Source organism: Ambystoma mexicanum, chromosome 11 (assembly GCF_040938575.1).
Source record: "Ambystoma mexicanum isolate Mex_15411 chromosome 11, UKY_AmexF1_1, whole genome shotgun sequence".
Taxonomy (NCBI): Eukaryota; Metazoa; Chordata; class Amphibia; order Caudata; family Ambystomatidae; genus Ambystoma; species Ambystoma mexicanum.
The window spans coordinates 798,363,939-798,379,112 of record NC_090934.1 but is presented as its reverse complement, the minus strand read 5'-3'; the positions used below and the strand labels follow the sequence as shown (position 1 = coordinate 798,379,112).

General features: G+C 49.1%; 1 protein-coding gene across 1 annotated transcript in view; it reads left to right on the top strand.

The window, feature by feature from the left end:
* The window catches only part of COPB1 (COPI coat complex subunit beta 1), an 821,662-nt gene that overhangs the window by 464,744 nt on the left and 341,744 nt on the right, over positions 1 to 15,174 (top strand). The window lies entirely within an intron of this gene.

Below are 15,174 nucleotides of genomic sequence, written 5' to 3'. Positions count from 1 at the left end.
CCACGTTCCCATCCTCAAAAGTCACAAAGTTCCTCAGGTTCGTCGTCCAGGGACGCCACTACCAATGCAGAGCACTGCCGTTCGGATTGAAGTCGGCCCCCAGGGTCTTTACCAAGTGCCTAGCACCTGTGGCGGCGCGGCTGCGCCTGCAGGGGATTCACGTCTACCCCTACGTGGACGACTGGCTCATTCGCTCAAGGACGAGGGAACTCGCCGTCGAACACACTGCGAGGACCGTCCAGCTACTTACAGACCTGGGATTCGCCATAAATTACCCAAAGTCCCACCTGGTGCCGTCGCAGGTGGCCCTGTTTCTGGGAGCGAAGCTCGATACAGTGAGCCGCCTGGCGGCACCGTCGGAAGAACGGACGAAGACCATTCTAGGCAAAGTGCAGCACCTGCTAGCCACGGACGTGGGCAGGGTGAGGTCCATCAAGTCCCTCCTGGGGATGATGTCCTCTTGCATCTACCTGGTGCGCCTCTGCAGACTACGGATGCGCCCTCTTCAAGAATTTCTCGACGCCTGTTGGATGCAGGCGACGGGCACCTTCGAAGACAGGGTCCCCCTCAACAAGGTGTTCCGGCGGGCGATTCAGTGGTGGGGCGTTCGAGCGCACTTCACGGCGGGCAAGGACTTTCAGTCGCCGGCGTACCAGGAGACGGTGACGACGGACGCCTCCCTGGAAGGTTGGGGCGCCCACACCGGAGATCTCCACGCAAGAGGCCTCTGGCTCCCGGAGGAGAGGCTCCTGCATATCAACGTCCTGGAACTCCGAGCTGTGTTCTGGGCTCTCAAATCGTTCCTCCCGTCGCTCAAGGGCAAGGTGGTGCGGATCTTCACTTACAACACCACCACAATATTCTACATACGGAAGCAGGGAGGCACCAGATCCCCAGCCCTATCCAAGGAGGCACAGGATCTGTGGCACTCGGCGGTCGCCCAGGGGATGTTCCTGGTTCCCTTCCACCTGGCAGGAGAAAGAAACACCATCGCCGACTCGCTCAGCAGGGAGCTGCGCGCGTGTCACGAGTGGGAACTGCGCCATCAGGTGGATCAACTCTTCCGACGATGGGGCAAACCCCAAATCGACCTGTTCGCAACAGCGACAAACTCGAAGTGCAAGAGTTTCGCCAGCAGGTTTCCCCAGCCGAGAAGCATGGGTGATGCATTCTCGTTCCCCTGGGACGGCCTATACCTGTATGCGTTCCCTCCGTTGCCGTTGCTGCTTCGACTCATCAACCAGCTCAAGAGGTCCCGGTGCAGGATGATCCTCGTCGCACCGGCGTGGCTGAGGCAGATCTGGTTCCCGGACCTTCTGGACTTGTCAATGTCCCCTCCCATCAAGCTGTTGGCGGACGCGGACCTTCTCTCCAGAGAAGGAGGCGCCATCTTCCACCACGACCCGGCGTCGCTGAACCTGCAGGCTTGGCTCCTGCAGCGCTAGAGTTTGGAGGCTACGATATACCGGCCGATTGCAGAGAGGTTCTTGCAAAGGCCAGGGCGTCCTCGACTCTCAAATGCTACGGTCATAAGTGGAAGAGGTTCTCTATCTGGTGCCGAGCACAGAAGATCAACCCCCTACGGATTAAGGCCCCTCAAGTGCTGCCGTACCTGCTATCGCTGGCAAAGGCTGGGCTAGCCCATGCCTCCATTAAGATTCATCTGGCCGCGATCTCCAGCTATACCAGAACCACAGGACGGACGTCCCTGTGGTCCCATCGACTGGTAAAAGAGTTTATGAAAGGACTGTTCCGGTCGTTCCCGCCGGTGAAGGCCCCGGCCCCAGCGTGGGAACTTAACGTGGTGCTGACCAGGCTCATGGGGGCCCCCATACGAGCCGATGCACTCCGCACCGATGAAGATTGTGTCGTGGAAGACTGCATTCCTCGTGGCCATTACCTCCGCACGAGTGGGAGAGATCCAGGCCCTGTCCTGCAAAGCACGGTACTTGACTTTCCATGCCTCGAGTGTGGTGCTTAGGACGCACCCCTCCTTTATGCCCAAGGTGCCGTCGGACTTCCATCTTAACGAGCCCTTGGTGTTACCTGTTTTCTTCCCATCTCCTTCGTCGCCGGCCGAGAGGACTTTCAACTCGCTGGATGTGGCTAGAGCGCTGAAGTTCTACGTGGACCACACGAAGAGTTTTCCGAGGACATCACAGCTATTCGTGAACTTTGGACCTGTGAATCAAGGGAAGGCTCTCGAAGTCTTCCATTTCCAGATGCCTCTCCGGCTGCATCATGCACTGCCTCCGGTTGGCTAACCGACCGCTGTCAGGCCGTCCGAGAGCCCATTCGACCAGAGCGATCGCTGCTACTACGGCGTTCTTATCTGGTGTGCCCCTGCTGGACATCTGCAGGGCTGCTACATGGAGGTCGACGCACACCTTCACGAGATTCTACTGCGTCGATCAGGATTCCAGGGAGGAGTCCAGGGTCGGCCAAGCAGTGCTGCGCAACATTTTCGCTTAAGGTGAGCTTGGTGAGGAGGTAAGAGATGCTTAATGTTGAGTTTTTTGTATTGCTTAATGTTGAGCCTTTTGTCACCCCCCGTGGTTGTGCATGTGTGTACTGTTATTTACTCTTATATTCATGAGCATGTGAATCCATGTCAGACCCCATGCTGCAGAAGGAACAAGTTACTTACCTGTAACTGTTGTTCTCCAGCATGGGTCTGGCATGGATTCACATGCAAACCCTCCCGCCTACCCCTCTGCGGCTCTTCACTTGGTCATACTGCCACTTCACGTGCTACCAAATCTGAAGATGGCTGCCAGAGGCGGGGCTTAGGTAGAGGGCAGTCATTGGCTGTGGTCAGTATGACGCAGAGATCAGTGATTGGTTACTACTACGAAAGACATATCAGAAACGAAACTGATACTGATTTTTCTTTACCGAGGATTCCCAGCCTGACGACGGGGAATATTCATGAGCATGTGAATCCATGCCAGACCCATGCTGGAGAACAACAGTTACAGGTAAGTAACTTGTTCCTTATTTTGGTTTCTTTTCTTTACAACTTTTTTGACTCGACCTTCAACATCTGCACGCTGTTGCTCTGATACGTATCCGCATGTCTCCCCTTCCTCTTGCGCTGCAACGACTATATTTTCTGTATCCGCATAGACAGCACGGAATGAGGCTCCATCGACTCCCTGAAACATAGTATTTTCATTACTGTGTATCAAAATATTGTTAGCGTAAAACGCACGTCAGGACGAACACACATGTAAGTCTCAATAGCCAAACACGATTTAAACATTGTGTGGAACAATCAAACAACAAGTATTCGAGCTCTGATGACCTAGTTCGATGGAGATGTCAGTATACATACCTCTGGCTCTACGTGGACTGCCACGAATGATTGTATTGAAGAGGAGGCATCAGCAACTCCCTGAAACACAGTACTTGCGTTAGTATGGTTTTCAATATCGTAAACATAACACACACTTGGGATCGACGGCACTGGTACATATAAAGAGATGACCACAAATGTTGCATTATCTAAAAGAATCAAGGAATATTTAAAAATGATCAGATTTATTTCTCCAATGTCTTTACATCTGCATCATCTAAATGTGATCTTGTGATTGTAGTGGAAGCTCCATCATCTCCCTGAAACACAGTACTTGCGTTAATAGAGAAGAAAGTATAGCAAATGGAATCACGTTATATGATCATGCTCGATGGAGCTGTCAGTATCCATACCTCATGCTGCTGAAGAATATCTAGGGATGTTGTCAATGTGGTGCGCACTTCCGAAAGCTGTTGCGCCGATTCGTATCCGCATGGTCCCGCTTGCACCGGAATTACTTGAATGTCAGGCTCCGCATCAAGTGGTGGGTTGACGATTCAACAACAGCCTGAAACACAGTATTTGCATTAGTAAGGATTACAATATTGAAAACACAAAACACGCCTGGGGTCGACCGCACAGGTACATATCAACGGCTAACCACAAATGAAACATGGTTTAGAACAATCAAACGACAAGTGTTCCAGTCCTGATGATCACGGTCAGTTGAGCTGTCAGTATCCATACCTCGGGCTGCTGAAGAACATCTAGGGCTGTTGTCAATGTGGTGGACGCTTCAGCATCTCCCTGAAAGACAGTACTTGCATTAGTATGGATAACACTAATTATAACTAAAAACAAACACCAGGGGACGACAACTAAGGTGTATATCAATTGGAAAGCACTAACCAAACAATTGGTAAAATAATCACACGATGCATACAAACTATTACTTGACATGCATAAAACAAGTCTGTAGCGGAATAGCCAAGTATGATTACCTGATACGCGCTAGAAGTGGTTGATAACTGCGAGCACGTGACGGAAGTAGAATGTTCTTGCTTCAGATTCAAGGGATAGTCAAGAAGTTGTAAAGGTAAATTGTTTGATAATGAAATGCCAATATTTAAGATTGCCATGTAAGGAGACAGAATACTTGAGTAATGCGCAATATAGCACAGTTCCCTGTGCCCACATATAGATTTTGTTTGTGGGTTATGAAATCTAAAAATAATATATTGATAAATGTCATTATTCAAAAAGCTAGACACTCATATCAATGTTGAAAGTATTACAAATTGGAAATAACACCTAAAATATCAATGAATCCATTCGGCTACCTACACACTACTGCAAGGCCTAAAGCTAAAAACGGACACTTGACTCACCAGTGGCGGATTGTGGATGAATAGAGTGGGAATAGCGTTTGCGAGCAATTTTCGTTTCGATCGCCGTTTGTTCTTCTTTGTTACCCAAGATGTGGTGTACATGTTCGAGGGAAAGTGCCGGCTGCAGATGCGGTATCGATCACCCCTCTTGTCCTCAAAGACTTGTTGGACTCTACTTTCCAGCTCATCCAGTGGATATCCGCAATGTCTGACCCATTCTCTTATTCGATCAACAGTTTTTGGGAATACATGCATTGTAGTGCCTTCAGATTTAGCATGGGTCTTCGAAGGGCAACCGCTAATCGAACAGGCAGGCATTGTTGAAAATTCTGAAAAGTAAATATCAAGATTATTATAAAACCTTGATGTCATAAAGTAAATGAACCATACCATGCTCAATGCAAGGTTTGTTTTGGTCGCTGGAACTATACCAATTCATCATGTGCGGCTTAGTTTTGCATAAGTTAGAGAAATTTCTGTTTTGTCTTGCACAAAAAGGAACCATGCTTACATTATAGACTGGACCCCCGAAGGATGCAATTCGATGACAATTGACACAGATGAAAATAAATAAATCTATTGATAGCATAACAATTGAAACTCAAGTCAATAGCAATGAGACCAATGACCATAGCTCTATTGGGTACTCTAATAGCAAATAGATTGAAATGTAAAAATGACCGAAATATGACTAGGATACATGGCCTTACCTTGACCAACAAACAGTTGGATTCAGCAGGCCGAGCAGTATGTTGCAGGAGAACAGGTAGATGGCCACAGGTAGCACACTGACGAGTTTGCTCGAAGCGGTCACAGATAGCACGGCGACGAGCAGATTAGCATAGATCTCGGTGCTTCTCAGGTAGAAGGTTCAGGAGTTGACTTGCAAAGCACAAAGATGTTCTCATGAGACATATCAAGTGGTTTAAAAAGTATTAGAAACAGGGGTGTGTTTGTGAATGAATGACGTATGTATGCTGTGGTTTTAGGGGGGCGGCCTGCTTCAAGGGGAGGCCTGCCTGGAGACACGGGGTCTGAGGAGGCCATGTGAGCGATGGCCCCTGGGCGTGGGATACCTTTTGAAGTGTACATCCTGTTTGGCACCTTGGCCGTTTGCGCCTGTCACAGCCCCCCATGCCAGCGCTCATCCCCGGGTGCGAACCGCCTTTGATAGAGGGGGTGGGATGGATGGGCCTGGGGCGTGCAGATAAGGCACAGGAAGACTGCTGAATGGAGACACACTTATGTGGATTGCAGGGGGGGGCGGCCTGCCTCAGGGGAGGCCTGCCTGGAGACATGGGGTCTGAGGAGGCCATGTGAGCGATGGCCCCTGGGCGTGGGATACCTTTTGAAGTGTACATGTTGTTTGGCACCTTGGCCGTTTGCGCCCGTCCCTTGCCCTTATGTGATGTTAAAGGACACGGGGCATCCATTTTTGTACCCCCTTTCCACTCCATTTTGGTGACCAGGCCTCACTGCGATAGTACAGCGCGCAGAGCACATGGCCCACAGCCTCATTCCCACTCTGACTGGAAAACTCCAGAGGTATTTGCAACAGCTAATAAATGTAACACATCACTCTGAGATCACGGTCCTGCATGTGAACCGGCTTGAACCATGCACATGGCTCGTTCATCTCCACAAACGTGTCCTTGCCCAGGCACCCTCGCCATTGGAAAGTAACTGCCATTCTGACCCTGTGTCCCTGCAAGGTATTCTCTTCATGTGCCAGACCACTGACCACGCCATGATGGCCACCTAGCAGATCCCCAACTAACATTAGACCCCTACTGCAGTATATTGTTGCCTATCAATAACAAATGCCACATATCGGAGATTCTTGTGAGCACAGACCCACACTTCAGACACTGTATTATAGTGGTCAAGACCCTACACCTAAGGCCTGTATAATCCAATGTTCATTGATAGTATTGATATGTGTGTGACTTTTATGGAGACATAACCGACTGAAAGACTTTGAACAAGTGTTATTTAGTGCATGCATTATTGATAATATATTTGGTTAGCTTAGATAGTGACCAGCCCGCTTCACAGTGACCTGAACTTCACCCATTCCGAGCACAGGTGTCTGACGTCCATCCTTGCATGGAGACACACTTGATTGATTTAAAAAATCGAAACAACAGTTGTTAAAATATGTGGTGTTTTATTTTGTAGCTTATTTTGATGACACAAAAGTTTACACATTGTACACTTTAGGTTGCAGCACAGCGAGAGAAAATCCCCTGTACTGACCGCTGTCACTCGGGAATGTTTCTCTTATGGCACGAACGGCACAGGCGGGTATCACTCTTCGAACGCGGTGTCCAAGCCTCCCGTGAAGCCACCATGTAAAGGAACGATAGGCCCCAGCCTGTACCACCTGTGAAAAGGAATGAAACGCGCTGTTTTTAAAAGACCAAGATAATTTTAATAAACGTTTTTTGTCAATGACAATTCTTGTAACTAATGGTATTCTGCTCGGACAAATGCTATCTAGACACTGCACACTATTGAACGACTTTCATGCGTTACAATGATATGTATATGTAATTTTGGATATAGTAGAAGACCATGAAATAGTAGTGGCATCACAAGCAGAGTATACTTACTCGTTACTCGGATTACGAGGACAAACAGTTGCGCGAAGTTCGTGCATAAGCACCATCGTTATCCTCAACACGGACCGTGTGAGGCAGGCTGCCCTGAAGTCTGGCAGCTCGGTGATGCATTGCGGTCGTGGCTCGCCTTCCGAAATGTAGGCCACGCATCCCGAGTTTTCACAGCAGCAGCAGTTCTCCTCCTCGGTTGGCATTAGCTCGCACCGATTGCATGTGCACCAGGTGGAAACACCGTCCATGATACTAGGTCCAGGCTCTTCAGCTGTTGAATCGTCCTCCCAACTACCGTCCGAAGACCCATTGTTTTCGCGTGTTTCCCTTTCCAGTAGTTCCTCCTCTGTATACTCGGGCTTGTACATGTAGGGCATTATTGTATCCATTGTGTGTTGCACAAACTAAAATAATTGATAGCGGTGGTACTGGAATCTGTTCACACGGGCTACAAGCAACGAAGGTAGCTGACCAGAGCACAGAAACGAGTCACAGAATACTCAAAGTAACACAGAGAGGAATGGAATCGAAAATCTGCTGCTGTGTGTTGTGAAACGGTCTGTTTATACTTATTGAGGAAAGAGGCGTCCTGCCATTTCCATGGCGACACGTCATTAGCTGAAGCGCATCGAATGTTGACACGAGACGTGCTTTGGCGTTGTGAAATGGGCGGTACGCGTCTGCTGATGACAGGCTCAGGGGCGGGGGATATGATTTAGTGTCGCAAAAGCAGGTCAGCCAGGGCGATGGGGGAAATGATAGGATTATCACAAACTCCCTGGTGCCTGTTTTCGCGTGCGTGTAATGGAGGAAAACTCGGGTAAGGTCCATAGGAAATTTTTCTAAAATCGAGCGACTTAGGCTTAAAAACACATGGCCGACCCGTAGGGGCAATAAACATTTTTGACCGAACCATTCCTTTAAGTTCAACAAAATCAAGGATATCACAGCCTGGTTTCAGCATGATCGTCCTTACCCCTCTATCCTTATCTCTATCATAGTCTCTACTGGGGTACCCCGCTCTGTCATTTCAGTATACATATTTCTGATGTTTGTTAATCTGCTTAGATTCACATGCTGTGCATAGGTCCGACATCCAGTGGACACTGCGGAGTATTGCATTTTGTTTTTCGTAGTCGAAAAGGGGACGTCAACAAGGCGTGTCTGTAACACTATCCCTATAGTGACGTGCGTTGTACCCAAAATCCCTCACGCGTCGAGGTCCCTCAGTTTGTTTTTTTCCGCCCAGCTTCTGGTCGCCTTACGCGGAGCTCCTAGAGAGACATTACAAATACTTACAACAGACCTCTGTCCTTGATTATACTTATTATATTGTTAAAGATCCCTCCCTCCCCTCGACGTTAGCTGTGAAGCTGTTTCTCCGCCGAGCAAGCTTTCGATTGAGGGGGAAGAGACGGAGTGGGGGTTCGAACTTTTATCTTCTCTTTGAGAATCTTTCTTTCTCCCCTATCTTTCCCTTGGGTTTGTTATCACCAGTTATTATTGCCTCAGCTATGGAGAGGACACCTTTTAAGTTTTGCCCATGCTGTAGGGGCAAATACACTTGGAAGGACAAACACAAGCTCTGTAATCGTTGCTTGCCCCTCGATCATAAGGAGGACAGCTGCGCGGCCTGTAAGCTCTTGAAACCAAGAACTCTTAAAGAACGCAAAGTTAAGAGGTGGGCAGACTACGCTATGTCGAAGTCAGTTTCCTCACCCGCCGCCGCTGTTACAGAAAGTGACGAGGAGGGTGATAACTCGACGTCCGTTACGGAAGTCATTAACCCCCAGAAGGAGCGCTCGCGCTCCTCGACGTCCGTCCCCGGCCTCGACGGGCTCGGCTCACGCCCTGCTCATGGGGATGAACACCCCGGCGACAAGGACGCACACAGACCCCATAGGCCTAAGCACACAACCCACGGCTCTTCGTCAAAGACGAAGGATCCATCAGCGCCGAAGGGGACGCAGGGCACTCCGGCGTCTACCTCAGACCGTAAGGGTCTCAAGCCCCACCCGCAAACGCAGCCGCGACCAGCGATTGGGCTTTCATCAAACACGGGCGCTACCCCAAAATCATCCGACGTAACGCTCCATAGAGCGGCCGTCGAGGAACAACGCGTAACGCAGGCAACGTCGACACCAGAGTCCTCTACTGACAAACTCGTTGTCGAGAGCCTGGCGAGAATTGTTTCCGAAGACACACGTAAGCGGACGACGAAACAAACGTCGAATACCGCACAAAAAGCTATAGAAACGCCGAAAAAGCATAAGAGTAGCCAGGAACTGCCCCTTTCATCTAAGGGCACTTCGGAACTAACGGAGGGCTTTTCAGATGGAGAAGGAAACCTTTCTTCGACATTGTTTGAGCGTTCTAAGTGTTTTGAAGGTGAAAACACTGATTTCCCCCCTGTAGACTATTCAGGGGTCCCCCATGAGACCCTTGAAAGACTCCATTCTTGTATGGAGAAAATGGAAAGGTTTTTGGGAAACCAAAACCCACCCACACCCAAAAGACTAAGAGAATGGCCCCAGGATGACCCTAGGGTCAAAATTCCTAGGCTGTTTCCCCCTTCTACAGACGTATATGACCTCACGGAAGAGGAGCAATACCTCCAGGAGGATGAGTGTTTGGGTGGAGAGGAAGAACATGAGGAAGAGGGGTTTGAAGAAGATCCTTACACTAGTGCAGGAGCTTTCGAAGAAGATACAGCTACCTCGCAGCCTTGGCAATCCCCATCAGTGCACTCAGACCCTGATGTCTTTCACCCTTCTCCTCCCAAGGATTCACCTATTGGAAACACCTCTCCCATAGATGACCAACCTTCACTTAATGCACTATTGCGCAAGGCAGCAGCACATTTTGAAATAGACACAGGGGAGACTCTTCCTGACATAGACTTTGTAGAGAAAGTTATTAAAGAAAAAGCCCCTGTTAGTCTGTTCCGCTCCTGGCTTCTATAAAGAGAAGAATAACTCCTTCCCTTTCCAATCCTGCCTTAGTCAGAGGGGTCAACCCTCGGATAGAAAAGCTCTTCAGCCCTTCGCCCTCTGACCCGTTGTACATCAGAGGCCATTCTATTCCGGACTCCCTCGTAGTTACTAATACAAGGAAAAGAGCAGGGGTACCACTATCCACTAGTGAGGCACCACCTGACAGAGGGCAAAAAGCTCTACGCACTTGGGAAGAGAATCGCAACGTCCGCCGCTTTTCAACTAGGATTGCAAATAACAATTCCCTACTAGCTAGCTATGCAGATGCACAGTGGAGCAAGCTGCGCAGCGAAGCAGAGGACGCACCAGAACCCCTGCGTTCACGCCTGTTAGCTACAATCTCAGAGGGAACTCTTGTAAACCAGGGCATCGTAAAGAACTCCTTAGATGCCGCAGAGATGGCTGGCCGTTCCCTGGTTCAGGGAACACTTCTCAAACGCCATGTCTGGCTGCGCAATTCGGGATTTAAGCCGGAAACCCAGGCTTCTCTGATAAATAAGCCCATAGAAGAAACACATCTGTTTGGGAAAGCAGTTGATGAGGCCCTAGAACATGCGAACAAAGAGTTTGATACCATCAAAACTCTTGACCAAATTTCTAGGCCCCCTAACAGACGCGGCTATGGCAATAGACACTCCTTTCGTGGCCAACGCCAGCAGCAAAACCAACAGCAATTTTACCCTGCTACCAACTGGCCCTCTAACCAGGGTAACAACACCCAGTTCAGTCAAAGAGGCCAACGCCGTGGCAGGGGAAGAGGTCGCGGCTCCAGCCCCAAAGGTTCCACGCCCAATACCAACAAATGACCCGAAGATTCGGGTCCCCTCCCATGCATCACCGGTCGGGGGCCGGCTAACATCGTTCCTTTCAGCATGGGAGGGAATATCGTCAGACCGCTGGGTATTATCCACCATAGCCCACGGATACTGCATCGAATTCAACGGTTCCCCGAAGTACAGACCCCCACGGAACCGACGCATGACACCGGAACACCTCACTATTCTTCTGCAAGAAGTAGAAGAGCTACTGAAAAAAGAAGCTATAGAGGCTGTCCCCCCTATCTCAGGTAACAGAAGGTATTTATTCAGTGTACTTCCTTGTACCCAAAAAGGACTTAACCATGCGCCCTGTATTAGATCTGCGCCCAGCGAATAAGTTTGTCAAACCCCAAAGGTTTCGTATGGTGACCTTGCAGGAAGTAATCCTACTGTTATCACAGGGGGATTACATGACAACACTGGACATGAAAGATGCATACTTTCATATTTTAATGTTGCCAGCGCACAGAAAATACCTCAGGTTCAAGATAGAGAACAAACACTACCAGTTCAGAGTACTACCCTTCGGGATAGCATCTGCACCAAGGGTATTCACGAAGGTACTGGCAGTGGCAGCGGCCCACCTGCGCAGGTTTTCCATCCCGGTATACCCTTACCTCGACGACTGGCTCATAACAGGGGATTCTTACGAAACATGCTTCTCCAATACCCAAAAGACCGTAGACCTTTTGCTCCAACTGGGCTTCTCCATCAACGAAAAGAAGTCCAGCTTAGACCCCAGCCAAATCAAACAATTACTAGGGGCTCTAATTCGAACAAAGGACGGCCTCGTCTTCCCCTCCAACGAGAGGGTCCAAAACATGCTGTTTCAGATCCCCCATTATGTGGCAGGTCGAGAGGTGACGGTACGCAAAGCAATGCGCTTGCTAGGAATGATGGCGTCATGTATTTATTTGGTACCTCACGCGCGCCTCGCATGCGCCCAATGCAAGAGTAGCTCAACAGCCAGTGGTGTCAGGCCAGCGGACAATGGGACGATCTAGTGGTGGTCTCGCAGGCCTTGGTTCTCTCGCTACGGTGGTGGACAAAGGAAAACCTGTTATTAGGGAAAACTTTTGCCACACCCGCAGTGGAAGCAACTCTAACCACAGACGCATCCCTTACAGGATGGGGGGGCTCACCTATCCCATCAGACTGCTCACGGAGCGTGGACTCCGAGCATAGCATCCAAGCATATAAACCTGCTGGAACTACTAGCGGTGTTCAAAGCACTGAAAGCCTTTCAGGAACACCTACAAGGAAAGACAGTGATGGTCCTCACAGACAGCACCACAGCCACGTACTACCTCAACAAGCAAGGGGGTACTCACTCTCCAGGACTGTCCAAGCTGTCCCAGAACATCTGGAAGTGGGCTCTCAAACACATGTTCCTACTTTCACAACATGTACCATGGGAACTCAATCTGCTAGCAGACAAACTCAGCAGAGACTTCACCCTGCCCGTAGAGTACGAATGGCGGTTACAAGAAGACATCGTCTTCGACGTCTTCACACAGTGGGGTTTCCCAGAAATAGACCTGTTCGCAACTCTGGAAAACTCTTAATGCCAAGATTACGCCTCCAGGTACCCCCAGAACCAGTCCAAGGGGAACGGTCTATCGATTCCATGGTCAGGGAAATTTGTTTACGCTTTTCCCCCGACTCCCTTTCTCAACAAGATAGTGCACAAGATGCACCAGGAACAAGTTACCATGATACTGGTGGCCCCTATGTGGGCCCGACAGCCATGGTTCGCTCACTTGTTGAAGATGTCTCTATCTCCTCCAGTGAAACTGCCCTGCCCGTACAACATGCTGTCACAAGACAGAGGCAGGACACTGCACCCATGCCCTCAGACCATGAACTTAGCAGCCTTGCTCCTGAGGTCATAGAATTTGGACATTTACAACTTCCACAGAGGTGCATGGACATCCTCAGAGAGGCCAGAAAGCCTGACACTCGTCACTGCTATTCTAGCAAATGGAAAAGATTTGTCATCTGGTGTAGAGGGAAGAGTATCAACCCCGTTGACTGCTCTCCCACACAAATTATTCTGTACCTGACCCATTTACTGGACTCGGGTCTAGTATTCAATTCTATTAAAGTACACCTGGCAGCGCTTTCGGCTTACACCACTTCACAACTCAAAGTATCGTGGTGGAAGATCCCAGTAATCAAAGCCTTCATGGAAGGGGTAAAGAGAATACACCCTCCAATAGCAAACCCAGCTCTTGGCTGGGATCTAAATGTGGTACTCACCAGGCTCATGGGGTCACCCTTTGAACCCATGCACAAGGCAACTCTTAAAGATCTCACTCTTAAGACTGCTTTCCTAATAGCCATTACCTCCATTAGGAGAGTAAGTGAACTACAGGCCCTTTCGGTTTTAGACCCCTTTGTAACAATTCACAAAGATAAAGTGGTTCTATGCACACACCCAAGGTTTGCACCGAAATTGATCTCCAAATTCCATGTCAACCAGTCTATAGAACTACCAACGTTCTTTCAAAATCCTTCAAATCTAGGAGAAAAAAGCCTGCATACACTTGATGTTCGCTGAGCTGTCATGTTTTACATGGAAAGAACTAGTCCACTGAGAAAGACTAATCAGTTCTTTGTCTCGGTGGCAGCAGGAAGAGAAGGAGATGCAGTTACAAAATCCACTATATCTAGATGGATTGTACAATGCATCACTCTGTTACACTCTTGCTAAGAGAGAACTACCCTTCAAGCCAAGAGCACACACTACTCGAGGCACTGGGGCATCCATAGTATTCATTGCAAATGTTCCCCTTGAGTCCATCTGCAAAGCGGCAACCTGGAGTTCTGTACACACCTTTACAAAACACTACTGTCTAGATGCCCACTCTAGATCTGATTCCCAGGTGGGACAAGCAATATTAAGACATCTTTTCTCTACTGTTCCTTTTCACAACCCACCTCCAACTCCGGGTACTGCTCGCTAGTCTATGCACAGCATGTGATTCTAAGCAGATTAACAAACATCAGAAGACAATGCATTACTTACCGTAAAAAGCATTTCTGATGGTTGTATCTGCTTAGATTCACATGCGCCCACCCTTCCTCCCCGCTCGGATGGAAGGAACATAGACATTCTTTTCTATATCTCTCTTTTCTGTACTCACTCACGTCTAGAAGGCTCCCTCAGGGCAGAAAAATACAAACAGAGGGACCTCGACGCGTGAGGGATTATGGGTGCAACACACGTCACTATAGAGATAGTGTTACAGACACGCTTTGTCGACGTCCCCTTTTCGACTACGAAAAACAAAATGCAATACTCCGCAGTGACCAATGGATGTCGGACCTATGCACAGCATGTGAATCTAAGCAGATACAACCATCAGAAATACTTTTACGATAAGTAATGCATTGTCATTCTCCAGCATGGGGTCTGGCATGGATTCACATGCTCATGAATATTCCCCAGCGTCAGGCTGGGAATCCTCGGTAAAGAAAAAATCAGTATCAGTTTTGTTTCTGATCTGCCTTTCTTAGTAGTAACCAATCACTGATCTCTGGGTCATACTGCCCCCAGCCAATGACTGCCCCCTCCCCAAGCCCCGCCTCTGGCAGCCATCCTCAGATTTTTACCGCACGCTCAAGTGTTGGGAATCCTCGTGCTTCAGCTCTCGAGTTTTTGCTGCGTTTTCGCGCTTTTTCTGGAGATTTTCTCATTTTTTTGGTTTAATCGAGCCTCAAGCTCCACCGTTTCTACTTCCGATAACGGGGACCCGTTTCGGAATTCTTCTACGTCCATCAAGGGTGAAGTTTTCATTGAGTTCACGCTTCTTGGAGGATTCCGGAAGATCTGCGGCCTACCTCAACAGACATGGCCCAGGAGAAGGGAAGCTCGATGCCCGGATCCAAGCTGTTCAGGTGCTGCCCTGGATGCGGATTACAAAATGTTTTCAAGGAGGACGAGCATTCGCGATTTCTCTACTGCCTTCATGAGGACAAGACGCACGTGGAGAAGGACTGTGCGTTCTGCAAGAACCTTTCGGAACGGACCAAACAAGATCGTCGTTCCCGCCTCGCCGCCTGGCT